The sequence below is a fragment of the Parasteatoda tepidariorum genome, chromosome 3 (genome assembly GCF_043381705.1).
Source record: "Parasteatoda tepidariorum isolate YZ-2023 chromosome 3, CAS_Ptep_4.0, whole genome shotgun sequence".
NCBI lineage: Eukaryota > Metazoa > Arthropoda > Arachnida > Araneae > Theridiidae > Parasteatoda > Parasteatoda tepidariorum.
This window is the reverse complement of record NC_092206.1, coordinates 63,019,450-63,025,449: the sequence shown is the minus strand read 5'-3', so window position 1 is coordinate 63,025,449 and position 6,000 is coordinate 63,019,450. Positions and strand designations below refer to the sequence as shown.

General features: G+C 27.8%; 2 protein-coding genes across 2 annotated transcripts in view; one reads left to right on the top strand and one right to left on the bottom strand.

Moving 5' to 3' along the window:
* LOC107456281 (zinc transporter zipt-7.2-like) overlaps positions 1-1,663 on the bottom strand; it is a 12,472-nt gene extending 10,809 nt beyond the window's left edge. Inside the window, exon 1 of the mRNA XM_071178724.1 lies at positions 1,645-1,663. The gene's annotated coding sequence lies outside the window, so the exon portion shown is untranslated. The remainder of the gene's footprint in view (positions 1-1,644) is intronic.
* Positions 1-6,000, top strand: part of LOC107456278 (cytosolic carboxypeptidase 1) — a 169,935-nt gene that overhangs the window by 34,344 nt on the left and 129,591 nt on the right. The window lies entirely within an intron of this gene.

Genomic DNA, 6,000 nt, shown 5'->3' with positions numbered 1-6,000 from the left:
ATCTTTAAAAAAATATATATATATATAATTCGAAATTTTACAATATCATATTTTCGTATTTTTGCAATTTTTGCAATTCGTATTTTTACAATATCATAAATTAAATTAAATAACAAAAACTGTGAATAATTATGAATGAGTGATAATTATAAATTTTAAACCAGAAAATACAAATTTGAACGAAAATGGTCTAATAATTTCTGAGTTATAGAATTTTAAAATGCCATATATTTTAAAATTTGACTTCCCGTGAAATATTCAACTCTTTCCGTTAAAATTTTGCATTTATTAATTTAAGATTGAATGATTTAAATGATTTTAGAAATTTGCTTGCTTTACAGTTCAAAATTTCTTCAACTATTACTAAACTATAAAAATTATAAATAATTATGAATTAACGATACTTTATAAATTATAAATAATTATGAATGAATTGGATAAATGAATTTTAGAACTGTATGCAAATTTTTTTTTCTCTTATAAAGTTCACGAGATGTAGCAAAATTCATTAAAAGTTAAATTAAGAAGGGGTCTAAACTTCCGACTGTTCTGCCTAAACTATTGGGATTGTATTTTCTATATTGCGACTGCCCCATCTCTAATTTGAAGATCCTAAATTCGTTGGAAAATGGTGTATTTATTCAGGGAAAAAGCATTTTCTGTCTGATTTCGTAACTTAAAATTAATTATAAATTTAAGGTTAGGCTTTGAAACGATAAAGATTGAGTATTAAAAAGTAAAAATCCAGACAGAAGATCGAAAGTTTTCATTGCAATGCTTTCATTGAACAATGTACATAAATAAATTAATACAATTACTTTCAAAGACATTAACATATTTTGTGCCTTTTTAATTCTGTAACAACAATTAAACTTAAGTTTTTTGAAGTTATAATAATTGTTACATCATCAAAACTTGATTTTCTTACGTCATGTTTAACTATATAGATTTTATATATGATGTATAAGGGCCTCGATTACATTTTCACACTCTCATTAAAACCAGTTAAAAGTTGGACTACAATATGGGTACCTAGAATCGCAATACAGTGCAAATTTCCTGCATCCATAATAAGGTATTAAAAGGAACCATACTTCTGTAAATTATTGAACCATATTAACTCATTGAATAGAGCCATAATATTGTAGAGTTAAGTTTAAGAAACATGATAATATAGTTTATTTCAGCCCCCTTTTAATGTCACAGTGAATCTGAATTAGGATCTTGTTTGACATGCTGCAAAATTTCTGACCGTGTATTGTAATAAATAGCAATATCGAAACTAAATTATATAATTTTTTTTCAAGAAATTTCAGAATAAAAGGAAGTACTAGAATTAGAACTAACTCTTAGATAATAATAAATTTCTTTGAAATATTTTGCAAATATTTTTAACTTAAATAAATATTAAAATATCTAACAGTTTTTTGATCACCAAAAATTAGATATATTTCTAAGAGAAAATAAAAAAAGTGATGCTAAGAAATATTGATTATAATAAATATTACCTGAGTAAAACAGCATAAAAAAAGTTAATCTAAAAAATCCGTAATCCAACTTATTTATTCAGATATATATTTCTAAAAGAATATTAAAAAAGTGGTACTTAATCTTCAAAGAAATATTGAATATAATAAATATTACCTGGGCAAAACAGCATTAAAAAGTTAATTTAAAAAATCCGTAATCAAACTTATTTATTCAGATATATTTCTAAAAGAAAATTAAAAAAGTGGTACTTAATTTTCAAAGAAATATAGAATATAATAAATATTACCTGGGCAAAACAGCATAAAAAATTAATTTTAAAAATCCGTAATCCAACTTATTTATTCAGATATATTTGTAAAGGAAAATTAAAAAAAGTGGTACTTAATCTTCAAAAAAATATTGAATATAATAAATATTACCTGGGCAAAACAGCATAAAAATTAAAAAATCCGTAACTGTTTTTTTTTTAAAACAGTTGTCTTTATATAATTTCCCAGTTGCTTACTCCTTATCACTATTTGAATAGAAAATTCCAAAACGTGAAATCCTTTAGAGATGAAATAATTTTGCACAACTTTTCAATGTTTCCGCGCATGTGGTAACGATTTCATTGAGATATAAATGCCTTTAAGCAGCTATTATTTAACTTACCTTTCGGATAAATGTAACTGAATATTTTAAATGATGATTTTGCATTTCCATGCGTTTTATAGGGGATAATGCACACTTTCTTCCGTTTTCCTTTAGCAATTATAAAGGGATTTTATCTTTCCTGGTGAGATATTGTGATCTAATGTCATCGTCCACGCTTCGCCAGTCTTTACTCCCATATCTTCAGATAACTCGAATTTAGTGCAAAGAATTTCAAAAGTCATTTTGGCAACACTACTAACACCTTAATCCTAAGACAGACATCTTCATCCTATTTGATTACCATTTAGTTAGAATAAGCTTACTTTAATTAAAATATAATCAAATAATTTATTGACTTGGAAATAGTATTGAGGCGATTAATGCTCAAACTAAAAACTAGAATGATTTAACTACTTGAGGAAGCAATAAAATTAGTTAAATTTTAGCCCAGAAATAAGTCTGTTTATTTCTTTCCTTTAAATCTCTAATGTTTTACTGATGACTTCATTTAATCTTAGTTTCTGAGACAGCTACGGACTTGCATTTTGAGAGGGTATTTGAAGTATATATCTGCCAGTACTGTTCGAAATTTTGGAGCACGTTTTACCACAATATTGTGAACTGGGATATACTGTGACAAGTTGAACCATATTATAGTACAACGGGAAATTTCGACAGCATGAATTCGCAATACGGTTTAATTGGAAATAAAATAAGGTTTAACTTAACTCTGTATTAAGATGACAGTAAATCCACTGTTAATTTGGTTCTAGGTTTTCGGAGAGTATTGGTATTTGGTTCTAGGTATTCGGAGTGTACCAATTTTTCGGAGAGTATAAGATTCATTTTCTAAGAGCCTTGATAGAATTGAAAAAGACTGAAAATACGCAATCTAAATTTTTATTAAGTAAACTTTATTCTTTTTACTCTTTCAGGTTACAACCATTCTGGGAAAAATAGTATGATCAAAATTTTCGAAATATGGTAATATTCACCGTGTCTCGCTCAACGAGTGCACCAAAAAAATATTATAAATATACATAATATAAATTTGTTACCGTAATTATTTGGTAAGGAATTTATTGTAAAATCACCATAAGCGAAATATTTTACTATACCACGCTCTTTGATAGTAAAATTTTAAATTTGAAAACTACGTAACTAGATTGTAAATTTGGTAAATTTACTACTGCGTCCAGAGGGTTAAAAAATAAATTTTCAACCCAATTCTAATAGCTCGATACATCAATAATACTTTTAATTCGATGTCTCGTTCGTTTGCATCCTAAGGATATATGAATGAATTTGGGAAATCTGACAAGCTTCATGTCTGTTAGATAATATGGGAAAATAAATTCATTTGCACAATGAGAAAACAATACTGTTATAATTACCTTATTGTATTATAATGACATTTTTGTTAAAAAAAAGAACATAATTTTTAATATAAAAGACCAAAATATACAGTATTCAAACTATATATTTGGTAATTTTTCAGTTCATATGGTACATATTTACTGGGAATTCTGTTTTTCAAAACTATAGTTCTTATTACCACTCATTTAGTAAGAAATACAAAACTTAAAATTAAATTTAACCGAATAAATGGTTTTTATGCCGTGCTCTAAGATATGAAGATAAAATTACAACATTTTATACAATTATTAAATTTTATCACATGTTACGAAGCAGTAGTTTATTAAAAAAATTTATTAACAAAGCGCTTCGGTAAAAATTACCGAGTAATTTGGTGTTCCTATAGAGTCATGAACATGGTAAATGTTACCATATTCTGGTAGTTTTGTCCATATTTCTGTCTCAGTACGGGAGTGAGATAGCAGTAAATTTTATCATAGTTCTTTGTTTTATTACAGTTTGATAGGCTCTTAAAAATAAAAATAAAATTAAAGTAGAATAAGTTTATTTTAGGCATGTTTGTTGTACTACAGTTTTTTCAATGTGCAAGTTTTGTACTGTATTACAGTAGGTATTTTTATGATTGAACCTGAAGAAATCCCAGCTTCTCAGAGACTGGTTGATTCCCCCCACCCACCATTGGTACAAGAGAAATAAGCCTGGAGCTTCTTTGACCCTTCCCTTTGAAAGGAGAGTCTGCACCACCATCTCCCGCCTAGCTACCGGTCATCTTAAAGGTTTTCTATTTTCCGAAGGAACTAAAATCCACCCCATTTGCCCTAAATACCATCTACACCGGGCGTCCGCCGATCACATCCTGAACAGTCTTGGTCTTCTCTGTTAAGACATTTACTCTACTCCTCTTTTGGTATTTAATTTTCTCAGGTCAACGGGTTCATAGATCTGGACTGACTTCGTCAGGCCAGAAGAGGATAAGCAACAACAACAATATGATTGAAAATAAATGTAACTACGATAATTAAAAGATATTTTACTAACTAAATTGTTGATCCAAGTATTGATTTCTTTTTCTGAAATCCTTTTTAAATACTTAATTTTTAAAATATTAATGGAAACAGTAAAATGGAACATACTTTGAATTATATTTTAGAGTTAATGATGATGTTACTTTTTTATGCTAAGCAATTAATAATATTTTTAAATTAGTTAGCATCTGGCTATGTTTTTTCATGATTTATAATTATAAAATGTTACTAGTTACATATTTTGCTGTCGCACTTAAATTGTATAAAGGCTTAAAATAGGTTTAAAAGAAAAGAATTTTTTTTTTATTATTTTTTTTTAAAGCACGAAATTTAGAATAGACTAAGTTAGAAAGTATTGCTGAAAATTAAAACGGTGCTGTTTTCTTTTATTTTTAAAATCTTATTTTCCTTGATTAATATATACCACTGAAAATGTCACGCACTTCGACTACGGATACAAATGTTTTATCATTAATATGTCGAATAACGAAACACTAGTAATAAAAAAAATTTTTGGGGGTAGAGTACTGAACCACGATTCTAACAGTTACCATATTATTCAAATTTACAATTATATCCACCAGCACATGATTAAAGCTAGGGATTATTCAAGTTTTTTAACCTGTTTTACTTTCAGCAGATGGAACTGAAAAAAATTAAAAAATATAATTGCTTTTTTACTAATTTTAAATTGGTAGCTATTTTTTACTTATTTATTATTCACTATGACTTAACAAAGACTGTTAGAAGGATTCTTCTAAGAAAAAGAAGCAAACGTCCATATTTTAACACATTGCTGACCGGTCACGAGTTAACTCGTGTTTTCGTGGCCAAGCGTTGATGACCGGTTACGAGTCATAGCAATCAGGTTAGCAGTGATCTCGTGGTGACTATTTTAAAAAGTGGGCGTAATTTTCCTTACTTTTCAAGTTTCACTATTTTTTTCTCTACCAATTTATTATAACTTTACGAAACCAGATAAATTTGCAAAACTTGTGGTGTACCAGTACACGCTTTCATCAATTTGTCTCCCGATTTTATATATACTTACGCTATCATCAACATTAAACACTCAATTTCAAATTTCTACTGATCATCAATGTAAATATCACAGATTAAGTTAGTATATCATGTTTTCATATCTAGTCATGGCTATTTTCAATTTTCTTTGCAATTCATGTAAACCTTCGATCTAGTTGTACTTTCTAGTCATGGCAATATTATTATGTAACCATACTATCATATAACTCAAAATGACTATATACACTGTATTATTTTCATGATGGATGGGTTAGAGGCCGCTGCGCGGCCTAGGCACCCAATTTATTTTAAATAAAGTAAGTAAAGTGTACCAGTACACGTAGGTGATTGTTATACTTTTTATCATGCGAAGATGAAATATTAAGAAGTGAATAATAAATAAAAAAATTTAAAGTTTATTTATATTGTTTTACTTCCACATCAGCTTTCGAAA